A 13,996-nucleotide genomic window follows, 5' to 3' on the forward strand; every position below is an offset into this window, starting at 1 on the left:
GTGATGAACAGCAGTATGGAAGTGTAAGCCGAATAAACCCTTTCCTCCCCAACTTGCTTCTTGGTCATGATGTTTGTGCAGGAATAGAAACCCTGACTAGGACAATGGGGTATAGAACTAAACTGAGAATTCACAACTGAGGAATCTTGAATGGCTGAGAAGCACCTAAAAAAAATGTTTAAATTCCATAGTGATCAGAGAATGCAAATCAAAATGATCATGAGATTCTACCTTACACCAATCAGAATGGCTAAGATCAAAACCTCAGGTGACAGCACATGTTGGAGAGGATGTGGAGAAAGAGGAACATTCCTCCATTGCTGGTGGGATTGCAAGCTGTTACGATCACTCTGAAAGTCAGTCTGGAGGTTCCTCAGAAAATTAGAAATAGATCTACCTGAAGACCCAGAAATACCACTCTTTGGAATATACCCAAAAGATGCCCCACCATGCCTCAGAAGCATGTGTTCCACTATGTTCATAGCAGCCTTATTTGTGATAGCCAGAAACTGGAAACAACCTAGATGTCCCATGACAGAAGAATGGATGCAGAAAATGTGGTTCATTTACACAAGGGAATACTACTCAGCTATTAATGAGGACATCCTGAGTTTTTCAGGCAAATAGGTGGAAAATATCATCTTGAGTGAGGTAACTCAGATCCAAAAGGACATTCATGGTATATTAGCCAAGGGAAAACAAAACAAAACAAAAACAAACAAACAAACAAAACACGTACAGAATCCCCAAGATACAGTCCACAGAACTCAAAAAGGTCATCAAGCTGAAGTGCCTTAGAGAGGACACTTCAGTCCCACTTTGGAGGAAGAAGAAAGCAATCACAAGTGGGGAGTGAGGGAAGGTCTGGGAGAGAAAGTGTAGGGGTGATCTGGTATTCAGTGAGGGAAAAGACTTGAAGCCCTGAGGGCCAGCAGAAAGAATGTAAACAGACAATCTCAGGAAATAGGAGGTTGGGGGCGGAAACCCTAGAATGCACCAGAGACCTGGGAGGTGAGAGACTCCCAGGACTCAAAGGTAGAGACCTTAAATGAAAGGCCAACAGTAGGGAGAGGGAACTTATAGAACCCACCGCTTGGAGGAAGACTGGACATCAAGTAAGGGATGAGGTTACCATGCCACAGTCTCACCTCTGACCCATAATTGTTCCTGTTGGAAAGAATTACAGAGATGGAAATGCAGAGGAGCCTGAGAAAAAGAAGGTCCAGTGACAGGCCCAAAGAGGGACCCAGCTAAAAGGGCGTTCCCAAGGCCTGACACTATTACTGAGGCCATGGAGCACTCACAAAAAGGGACCTCTGAAAGACTCAAAAAGCCGCTGAAAGTGTCAGATGCAGATATTTGCACCCAACCAGTGGACAGAAGCAGCTGACCCCTGTTGTTGAATTAGGGAAGGCTGAAAGAAGCTGAGGAGAAGGGCGATACTGTAGGAGGATCAGCAGTCTCAATTAATCTGGACCCCGGAGATTTCTAACCACTGGACCACCAAACAGCCAGCATATACCAGCTGTTGTGAGGCTCCCAACACACATACAGTAGAGGACTTCTGGGTCTGTGTTCATTCAGTGATGATGCACCTAACCATCAAGAGACTGGAGGCCCCAGGGAATTTAGATGTAAGGTGGGTTGGGAGGTGGGGGCATCCACGTGGAGTAGGGAAGGGGTGTGGGATGTGGAAGCAGAAGGCAGGTGGATGGGGGTGCAGGGAATGGAATATGTAGTGTAAAAAATAAATTTAAATTAAAAGAAAAAAGAGAAAAAGAAAGACAGATATGTGTGTATGCACACACACACACACACACACACCACATCTAACCACAAAACCTAAACAAGAAAGATAAGAAACCAAAACTTTCCCTAGCTTCTCTTTGTTGTTGCCAGAGTATAAGACACCTGGAACAAATTAAATTTCATGGGGAAAGAGATTAATCCACATCTGTTCATCTGCTACTTGTCACCAGGACCATGCCCACTGAAATTTATGTCTGGATTCTGGGAACTGTCCACTGTAATTCCCTGACATTTTTAACTTATTATATTTTGGTCTTACTTCTTGTAACATGGGCTGAATTTGTCCATTAACTAGCTTATATTTTCTAGATGAACAGTTAGTTTCACTTTCATAAAAAGTACAGAATAAAAATGGAAGAAGATGTATAGGTCCCAAGTGTAAGAAAGGCTGGTGAGCAGGGGAGGCCATGCCCTAGTTTCTGATTTCTATTCCAAGTGGAATCCCCTTCCTGCTCAAATATGTGAATATGGAGTTTAGAATGTTTTCTCCCTTTGCAAACACATGCAGATATTTGCACCCAACCAGTGGACAGAAGCAGCTGACCCCTGTTGTTGAATTAGGGAAGGCTGAAAGAAGCTGAGGAGCAGGGCGATACTGTAGGAGGATCAGCAGTCTCAATTAATTTGGACCCCAGGTATCTCTAAAACACTGGACCACCAAACAGGCAGCATACACCAGCTGATATGAGGCTCCCAACACACATACAGTAGAGGACTTCTGGGTCTGTGTTCATTCAGAGATGATGCACCTAACCATCAAGAGACTTGGAGGCCCCAGGGAGTTTAGAGGTCAGGAAATACACACAGAGGGGGTGAGGGAGATGGAGATGGAGGGGGAGGAGGAGGGAGGGGGACAAGAAGAGAAAGATTTTTTTTCTGAGAGCTAAAAGGTTTTCACTTTTACTGTTTTATTCTCTTGCTGTGGGGGAGGCAGGGGATGGTGGGAAAGGAAAATATTAAGTAAAGAAAATAAAGAAATTCATGTTCAAAGGATTTTTTGGAGAAGACCTGGGCTAGACTTGCCATTTGAGAGGAGGCTACCATTGCCCTGTGGCTACTCATGAACACCCCCATGCCTGTTCAGGCCATCAAAAGAACCCCAGGGTTGCTTCCCCAAAGCTCCTCTGGGATAGGATTCAATATATGTCCTTAAGGAAGTTATCATCTATCCCAATTCTTCTGCCCTCATCAGACGACCTCAGAGCCATACATCCACTTGCAGGCCAGAAAGGTGGGAAGGCATGAATGCTGATTTGATACCTACTGCTAGATGCTTAGCTATACACATACCTCAGATAATCTCGGGGAAATAAAAACAAAACAAAACATCTCATCTAACCCACTAGAAAACAACATTTTGTCCTGTTTTACTTACTTAATATATGTAAAAAGTATATAAGCAATGTCTGTAAAATGAATGAATGAGTCTTTACAACTCAGTAGAGATGGGATAATTATGAAGATGTTGCAGTTTGTATATATGATGTAGCCCCCCCCCAAAAAAATAGGGATTGAACATGTATGATCTCTAATGCAGCAGTGTGCATAGGTGACAATTTGAGGAAATGATCACGAGTACTCTGCCTACAGCAATGAATTAATCTATTGATGGATCAAATTTTAATTGATTATTAGGAGGTAATGGAACTGTGGACAGTGGAGTCTCAGTAACAGAAGTGTCACTGATAACATGTCCTGGAAGGATATATTTTTCCTAGATCTTCTTCTGTCCTTCTGTCTGCTTCATGGCTACCATGGGGAAAGAAACTCCATTCTTCTACATGCCCCTCCCCTACGATGTTCTGCCCTGCCCCCTTGTCTGGAACAATAGGGCAAAACAATCATGGGCTGAAACTATGAGTGATGATGGTTAATATTTGCCACATGTTTATCCCAGCAATAAGAGGCCAGGCAAATAAAATTAGTCTGCAACATTTCAGAAATGCTAGTGGGATTCACGGCCAGGTATACCTGGACTATACAACCAATGCCTTTTAATGTACCTCATTGCCCTCACATAACCATGATAAATGCAGAGATCAGTGTGACCTGGGACTTCAAGTCACATTCTCCAAAGATCCAGTAAGGAACGGAAATATTTTTCTGAGAAAATAAAGTCTCTACCAAACTATACCAAAGCCTCAAACTGAAAGGGTTAATCCAAGGACAAACAATTGACTTATATACTTTCACCCAGAACTGCGATTCCTATAACAGCCTGCCTTTCAGCATTCCTTCCCACTGAATACTTTCAGCAATGGTCCATGCACCCTTACCCATAGACTGAAGCAAGATGCTTGATAAATGTTCTTTGATGTCACTAGGCTAATTTCCAGTGCCCCTCCTTCAGATTTGTTTTTATCCATTGCTGTTTTTTTTTTTTAATCTTATCCTTGTTTTTGTTTTACAATGTGAAATGAATCATGAAAGTCCCCATTCTACCCCAGAAGTCATGGCACAAAAGCCCTGGCAGACTCTAGGTGTTTTCTAACAGCATTCTCTATTAAAACTGCCTTACATATTAGAAAACATTGTATTAACAACAGCTCATACAAATGGTGATGGCAGGAACAGATGCCCCTTTCTGGGATTTAAACAATGACTCTTATAGGTACTGCATCGCATGAGCAAGCTAAAGCAAAGGGCTGGGCACATTTAGATGGAAAGAACTAGCTCTGTGCATTGACTCAGTCAACATTTTCCTGGGCTCTCTATGCAGTGAAGACTGCCAGGAGACAAGTTGACACATTGAAAATAACAATTTCTAAGCAGCATCATGTTTGGATTTTGGCCAAGCTCGAGAACTATAAAATAAGGGTTTGCTTTTTTTTTCCCCCCCTTAATGTGAGTTTCACAGCTGGGTATCAAGCTTTTGATGGTTTAGCAAGAATATGAGGGAAGATTTCATATTGATTTGTTTCCAAGTTTACTTTTTAATAATTCTACCAACGCTATGACAGTATAAAGCTCAAATCTCTACATTTGAAATCCTAGCCTATTTTGGTCTACTTAGGGTTGGTAGTTTCAAACAATAGAAATCAACTCTGATTGACTTAAGTATTAAGTAGGAAGTGAATGCACAGGATAGACAAGGAATGGATCTGATGAGTGAAGCAATAGGCTCAAGAGCCTGGGCATCACGGGAAAGCTGGCCTCAAGGGTGAGGGCATGAGAACAAGAGAGCTGGCTCTGCCTCTCACCAGCTGCAGCACTTGGGAGAGCTGGCCCTGCACCTCATCTGGGCAGTGCTGGATTGCTGGTCCCAATGGTATGAGCATTGGCGAGGTATCAGACCGACAAACTCAGCAAATATCTAGGCCTAAATCCAGGCCTTTGAGTTGGTCCAGCCCAATATGTACCCCATCAATGAACTGCTATAGCACATAAAGGGTCTGGTGCTCCAGAACCAAAGCTTCAGAATCTCCATGACAGATGGCAACAAGAGGAGTCCCGGGGAGGATCCAGTACTGATGATGTAGCAGAAGCCAGAGGACCTCAAACAGAATAAGGACTCACTTCAATAACCATTTGCAAGAAAAGCTGTTTGGACAAAAGGGTATTCTGTGTGACACACAGTGACACACTGAAGCTTCCATGGTGAGATTGCTTGTTTGTTTGTCTGATTTTTTTTTTTTTTGAGGGAGAGGTTGCAAGGGCAGAGGATAGATATGGAGGAATGGGGAGAGGAGTGGGATTGGGGTGCATAATGTGAAACTTACAAAGAATCAATAAAAATTTTGAAAATAAGGAAATGATTAAGATGCCTTGTCACAGCCAAAACCTTGTGGCACCCATGCAGGCCCTGGTCTCCTTCTCCGCACTCTGCACTGTTAGACACAGATGCTTCCGATACTAACATCAGACACCACACCATGAATCTTGTCTGTTTATCCCTATGTCTTTGCATTATTTTTCATAATCCACTCAAGGATAATCACTCAAAGTTTGGTCCAAGATCTTGCTGTCATCAAGTAAATACAGAAAATAACTGCCCTCTTCTTTGGCTTCTGTTCCCATAGGAAAGTGTTTAAGAGCTGGGCAGTCCAAATGATGAAATCCTGTTAATATGTGCAAATGAATACAAAATAAATATTTCATGTCAATGAGATGCCTCAATGACAAGTACCTGTAACTTATTACTTAATTTCTTCAATCTAAAGCATTATACAATATATAATATATTATGTATGTATACATTGAGGCAATGCATTATATATAATATAAATAATCTTCATTATCTCTTTAAACTCTACGGAGCATCTCTAGTGTGATAGGTATTATCTCATTAAGCCCAAGAAAGAGAAACTCAAGGTTTCACAATCAGGGTTACACAATTTCTAAACACAAGAGCCAAAACTCAAAGGAAATCTTGAAGCCCACACTAGTTCCATAACCACTGAGCTGTACTTTCTCTCAGTGTGCACTGTCGCCCTGCCTTGGCGCTGGATATATGATTGCTGTTTGTACTAGTGTCTCCTTACAGCAGACACTCAGAGAGCGCTTTCTATGTACAAGTCAATGTTGGGGCAGATGTAAATATGAGAAAAGCACGTACTAGTACCCACCTACAAAGAAATACATGTCAGAGCCAGGGACAAGACACAGCCTACAAAGTACTTGAGGAGAGGACTTGCTCTTTCTTGTTTAGTCTATAATCTCGGTGCTTAGTATGATAATTTCCCATTATAAGCTCTTAGTAAATAGAAGAATAGAAATATCTAACAGAAATATCTAACAGAAATATCTATCTATTAGATAGATATATCTAATAGAAATATCTAACTAGTACAAACAGCAATCATATATCCAGCGCCAAGGCAGGGCGACAGTGCACACTGAGAGAAAGTACAGCTCAGTGGTTATGGAACTAGTGTGGGCTTCAAGATTTCCTTTGAGTTTTGGCTCTTGTGTTTAGAAATTGTGTAACCCACTCACTAAGCTCCTACTATGAGACATGAACACCCCCAAGCCATCTATGAGGTAATACTATTGTCTGCCTTGTATCCCCCCCCCCCCAAGAACCACATGCAGGCGAGGGCCACAGCTGCAGTGCAAATCCTGAAGAATGCACCCTGTATGTAGAAGGGCCTATGGCCTCCGATGGCCATGTGACAGCTAGCTATATCAGTCTAGGCCACCGCATTTGACTTTTGTAGAGGTCAGGCTGTCGTTTCAATTGCTCTTCCAAGAAAGCAAAAACTGTTTTCCCCAGAACTCGGCCTTGCCTTCCCACTCACCCTTTTGCTACTAAATGACTGGAATAGCTCATATATGCACTTCTAATCTACCATCTGTAACTAAGGTGAAATAATGAACTGACTGGCTTTAGCCCAAGTAATTAGATAGAGGGACATGTTACAAGGTAGTAGGGATAAGGCTTGATGGGGTTCAGCCCTATAGTAGGAGGCTCAACTTACCCTAGAGCTATAGACTGTCTGGAGATGGGTATCTGAAAATAAATTGGGATTCAATAGTCTTGAAACTGCACCTTGTCCTAGCCCCTAAATATATAGTTTCCCACCTCTATTGACATGTGTATGATCAAATTTATGTTGTAGACTAGTCACAATAAAAGAATAACAGTACTAACCAATAGAAAGACTATGGTGGTAGTTTATAGTAAGAGTTATATGAACATGCTCTCTCTCTCTCTCTCTCTCTCTCTCTCTCTCTCTCTCTCTCTCTCTCTCTCTTTCTCTGTGTGTGTGTGTGTGTGTGTGTGTGTGTGTATAAGTGTCCTTCTACCATGCTTCTCCTTTCTGGTGATGTTGTGAAGATGCCGTGCCTATGTGGAATAATGAGGTAAGCCTAGTGGTGTAGGTGTGGTGACCTAGCGTCAGCCTAGTAGTACACTAGGAGAAGTTTTGTACAAACCCTGCAACACTGCAACTTTGGTCTGGTAGCCATGAGACCAACTAAGGGGATAACAAGTCAATGGTATTTACAGTAAGGTTTGGTTCACGTCCCATACCACAAAGCACAAGTTTGCAGGATATCATCACACTGCTTAGACAGGGCGCAATGTAAAAGCCAGGGATTCTTTACTTCTAAAAGTTTACATTTAAAATCTATGGACCAAAGTTAACCATGATTAACTGAAATTAAGGATTCAGCAGGGAGAATGTACTATGTACACTATAACCTCAATTTTAAACTTCCTACATTACCAATGCTCAACCAAAGTACAAAAACTACCATGGCAAAGCATCTAGTATCCAACCCAGTATCCAACACCATGTGCCTTCAACCTACTTTTCCTGCCTCATTCCCAGCCACTGTATATCTCCTGTCCTTGCACCTGAAACTAACCATCCTTTCCTTTTAATGTGATTCTGCTCAACTCCATGTTTTTGGTTACGTTGCCCTTGACTGCAAAGCTTTGCAACACTCCTGAAGAAAGGTAGCATCTTCCATCAGCTCTAAGCATCGCCCCTCCCTCTGCTGAATGCATATGGAGCAGTGACTCCCCACCCAGCACTGCCCAGCATCTCTATTACATGGGCCCTGGAAATTGCTGTAGTAGGCTCCTCTCAAAGCTGCCCTTGTCCCCAAGACCAGGCAGAGCAGCTGAAGGATAGATTTGGGGATGCTATTTTTAAAACTTATTTTTAACATATAAACTAATGGATTTCACTTTAACATTTTCACACATTTAGATCATTACACTTTATTATCCCCCAACTCACCTCTGGTCCCGTCCTCCCCTCTTGCTGGATCCCTGCCTTCAAATCGTCTATGCTTTTGCTTTCAAATCAAATATATTCCATTAATCTCTTTTCCCCTTCCCCCTGTCAATCTTCAAAAGGCACATACACACACAGAGAGAGAGAGAGAGAGAGAGAGAGAGAGAGAGAGAGAGAGAGAATGCTGTCTACTCTCAATTCTCTTCACATTTCAAAAGTGGGTATTTGTTTACATAATCATGTTTGTTTTCTATTTCTCCTTTGAAAAAAATACAAATTCTTAGGTGGGGGCATGTCTTTTGCACAACCCCACCCCGCATCTGTCCTGATGGTTTAATAAATATTTGGTGAATAAATATAACATCTGGGATTAACAGCTGCCTGCAAAATGATGCCAACCATTTTCCATCCGTTCTGTCTCCTTCACCAATGAAATAACACTGGTATTGGAATAAAGGAGAAGCCCAGCCTTTTTTCCAGGCATCTTTTTATAGCTTCAGTTGGTGCAGAGATACAGACCCGAGTCACGTGATTTTGTATTTAGAATATTAATTTTCCCTAGGTCAGGCAGAAGCAGCAATACTTTCCTTAATGAAATGCTCTTGTACTAATTTCTATTTGTATGCAAAAGACGTCATGGGTTTAACACATTGAGACAGTCTCTCCCAGCTAGATTTGCCTCGAAAAGAAGGGGAAGGCATCTGATTTATTACATATAAACAAAATGAATAAGATAACATTTTATTAGTTAGAAACCATTATAAAAACAGCAATGAAATGGGGTAGTACAAGTGGAAGACGCCCTTATCAATAAATCCTGGGGAAGTTTAGGACCCTGGTACATGTTGGAATAATAAAAAAGATAATTAAAAGGATCGCATTGCAGACCTATATCATATGATCAAGGAGCTTTGAAACAATAGAAAACATCAGGGCAGCCATAGTCTGTAAATTGCTAGCCTTTTGGCAAAGGAAAGGCGTTTGCGGTTCAAGTTGGTTTAGTACATTCAAGAGGAATCCATTTTTAGGTTCTGTGGTGTTTGAAACATTTAGACCCAAGTAAGCAATCTCTTTCAGATCAGTGCATTTTAGGGTCTGGTTTCTGGTAGAGAGCCAATAATGGCTTTATGAAATTAGCTAGCCTGTCAATTACATTTGTTATAACTAACAGGGGTAGGTGACAAAGACTTGCTTTGTTATTTTCTCTGGGAAAGACTCTTAATTTTCCTTCCCTTGTCTAAGAATCTTCATTTCATCCCCGAAAATCTTTATGACACATGGAAAATACTTTTTTATATATACGAAAATCATGGCAGGGAAACACAGAGAGCTGGGAGGATTTTCATTTCCCAGAGAGCTGTAGTCAGTTTTTAGAAAGTAAATTGTGTCCTGTGCTCCCTCCCCCAGGTCGGTGTCTTCCTCCCTCCTCCTGGTCAGTTTAATATGAGTCACTGCCAGGGCTTTGTTGTGTGGAATAACATTTTCTCCTGGGACTCAGTTCATGCAAAACACACCCTGCTGAGAGAGTGGAAATTTACCCATAAGACATTCTCCCAGCAGCAAGACCCTGGAGGAAACCTGATCAGAATGTTTAACAACCTCACTGCCTCCGTTGCCTTTAACTCCCCCAAATTTTTCAGAAAGGGAGAAAAAAAAAATCCTCACGCCAACCACATATTTAAGACCCATCATACGAAGTGATAACATACGGTGAGATATGGTCTGATTTAGAAAGAAAACTGAAAATGAGTGGATTTTTTTTTCTGCTGTTTTCCTGCCACTTTGTCTTATTTGGCATTTTCTCTTCTTCCTCTTCTCTTTCCTCACTTTGGTTTATAGTCACTCTGCAGTCATTCATTTGATCAATGCCTGGATATTTCTAAAAGAGAAAATGTAACTGCCACAAACTCAATAAGTTACATTAAGCCAAGCAGGTATTATTCTGCAACATTTTTATAAACTCCGATGTATTTTATGTGGTGTGACATGGATTACCACTAAAATAATATATGTGTTCATAAGTGGTATAAGCCACAAGCAAGATCTGTTGAGACTGCCTCATAAAAAGTGTTGGAACAAGCTCATCTTAGCAATGCATACAGATAGAACATAGTTAATAATATAATATGAAGGCAATCCACAAAGGTAATACAGTTACAATACTAACAGAATTCTATATAACTAGTGGTATGATGTAATGACGTAAGGTACAGAACATACGTATGCATGCATCTAGGCACACATACACCTATCGATATACATATTGCTGTGTTTAAGGAGTCAACATAACGATTACAGAAAACATAGGGATGGGAGCCCCGCCCAAGAATTTTGTTCCTCTGCCATCAACATTTATGGGATATTTATGCAAAACCTTGGAAAGAAAATAACATTTCTCCCAAGGCAGCTAACATCTTAAAGAAGGACCTGACAGTGTTGGCAAGAGCCAGCAGGCTTGGAAAGGCATCAAAAGTTACCTGGCCTGATGGTCAAGGCAGCTGAGGTTTGATAGCCTGTGTGCTAGACATTAAATCATGGTACCCCCACCCCACTTCACTGAAAACATTGTTATCTAGGTTTTCAACTGTGTACTTATAATGCACTCCACCATAGTATGTGGAGCTGCACAGTGTAAGCCTGTATAAAAGCCCTGTTAAAAATTTCAAAGTTTGCAAACTGGAAGAATAAGTGAGTGGTTCATTTAATTTATTTTAATCAGTTCTATCAGGAAAATGCAACTCTATTGAAGGCAAACCTTTGCAGAAGCAGGGAGCAATTATGTTTTGCGTGTGGAGTGCTCTTTTTAAAAAGACCATGTGTGCAGCATTAAGGGGGGGGGAAGCAAAGCTTAGCAATGTCAATCATCTTGATTTCACATTCCTTCAGTGCAGTCCTTAAACACTGCAAAAATTATAGGAAGCTAAAGCTATTTCTCCCAAGATTCTGTGCAGCTGCCTTCTGCAATTCTTGAACGGGTTTCAGAGAAATGCTTCTGCACAGGTTCAGATTCTTTAGAAGTAAAAGAGAGAGCATGGGGACGTGCCTGTCCTTTTTCTTTTTTTCTTTTTTTCTTTTTTTTTTTTTTTGTAGGTTCTCTCTCATATCTTCAAGTAATGAAATATCCCACACTCATTACCATCATGTTTTGCAAGAGTCACCCTGAGGTTGAGAAGGAAACGGTAACCATTCAAAATGGCAGCTGTTTCTAAGGAAATGTGTTAGATTGTTGAAGATGCTTGTTGGGAGGCAGGAATAGCATCTCTACAACATATATCAGCTTCCAATGGCAGAGCTAAGATTCTATCAATCCCCAGAGAGAGCATAGATCAGACAGTGTTTCTTCTCTCCTTCCTTTCATGGCTTTGAAAGTCCTGTGGGCTAGCAAGGTGGCTAAATAGGTAAATGTTGTCAAGCCTGACAACCACATGGTGGAAAGAGAGAACCAAGTTCCAGAAGCTGTTCTCCAACCTCCATACATGCACCACATTTTAGACCCCCAAAACATACGCGCACACACACACACACACACACACACACACATAAACTAAAGCCAATGCATGTATCTCACAGACAAAGACATTCCTGTTTCCTGTCTATCCAATGTAAGTAAATCAACTCTGAGCTCAATATTGAGTGGAAATCTCCTGAGATACAATGACATGCACCCTGTCTGGGTATTATTAGCAAACGCCTCCAATTAAAACGGGAATATTGATGGCTCGTGACTGCAGCTGATTGCACAAGTTCTCATCACTACATAAAGCCTTAGCTTCAGGTCTTCCTGGGTCCATAGCACAGGAACTTGTATACATTTTTATTATTATTAGAAATTCAACCAGCAGGTTGAAACTTTGAACAAATACTTCAAATCTCCTGGAAGAAATAAATCACCTAAAAGTAGAGTGTTTCCTACTTAGACACCCCACCCCCCTCTCTTAGAAGCACACTGAATTCCCAAAGTCTTGGTGAGCCAGTGGTTTAGTATTCAGAGCACATTTCCCAACAGAAACAGTTGCAGACATTACCACAGCTTTCCTAAGTTAGGAAAAAAAAAAAAAAGCCTAGTTAACTCCTAATGAGCCAGACGAAAGTGCTAATGCTGCAGTGACATCGATATAAACACATCCTTCGGCCATTTCTGTTACTATAACTGGAGAGAGAAATATTTTAATTTAAATTTTATATCAGACCTCTGAAAGCATGTCTCTCACCCTGTCCTCTAAAATCAGTGACAGACAAGTCACTGAGCAGCAGGGAGGCCCAGCAAATTTGGATGTTGGGCTTGGGCGTTTGTTAACTCTTGCAGCCCTGGAATTGCACATGAAACTGATGCTTTAGTCTATGCTATTCATTACCCGTTACTTTGAATCAGGTAATAAAATAATGGCATATCAGACTACTGGTTAGCCCTGTGACCTTGGGCTGTTTAGTTACTCTCTGTGTGCCTCAGAGAGTTGTTGGGGATATAACCATGATTAATTTTTCCACCACAGACACTGGCTTTTCGTCATCAGTGGTCTCTCTATCACCTTGAGATGCCCTCATCCTGGTTTTGCTGGGGCTTGGGGGTTGAATACTCTCTCTCCTCCAGTTCTTATTTATCTTGTGTAGTTAATGCTCCACCTCCAATGCTAGGATGTGATCTGAAATGGCTTCTGGGGTGGAATCACAGAGATAGCGTCAAAAACAGGCCATCTCCCTGAACGGATCCAGGAACAATGAATCTTGGGATGTTTTTCCCCTGGCAGTTCTATTCCAGATATCTTTTTATCTGCAGGGTCTAAGCCTGAGAAGACAGCTTCAGGTGCAACTGGAAGTCATCTTCATTCACCTCAGTGCTTCTCAGTGACTCATAGGGGACCCTTAGCCATATCTGGAAACATTTTAAGTTGTCACAACTCTAGCGAAGGAACTGCTCTTCTCATCTAATGAGTAGGGCCAAGGATGACTAAATGTCCTAAAATTGAATTCCCCAGCAAAGTATATCTCCTTCCATGGTGTCAGTACTAGAACTCAGAAGCCTCCTGTATTTCACTGAGAAATTTCTCAACACCAAAGAAGCAGAGCTGAAGATGAGGAGCCCTGGTAAATCCTAGCTGGTCACTTCTCTCTAGATGAAACTATTAAGTACAGGACATAATGTCTGCCATTCACTAGGCATTCAATCAAAGTGACTCTTTTCATTAAAAGTTACTCTCCACAAGGTCACCATGAGACCCCAGATCTGCAGACACTCAAGTAACAGTTACTATCTGCAAAAGAAGCACATGCTTTATGCCCCATGTCAATGTCACACATCTGTGCCCTTGGCTGGTCACGGTGCATTCTATATTTCTGATTTGTACTCAGAAGAATGCAGACTCAGATTATGGTACTATCTGAGTCTGAAATTTATAGTGTTATCTGATTTAGAACTCAGAATTAACCTTGTCCATCTGATAGGAGACTCAAAAGGAAGGAAGGAAGGAAGGAAGGAAGGAAGGAAGGAAGGAAGGAAGGAAGGA

This window comes from Mus caroli, chromosome 5, assembly GCF_900094665.2.
Source record: "Mus caroli chromosome 5, CAROLI_EIJ_v1.1, whole genome shotgun sequence".
Lineage (NCBI taxonomy): Eukaryota > Metazoa > Chordata > Mammalia > Rodentia > Muridae > Mus > Mus caroli.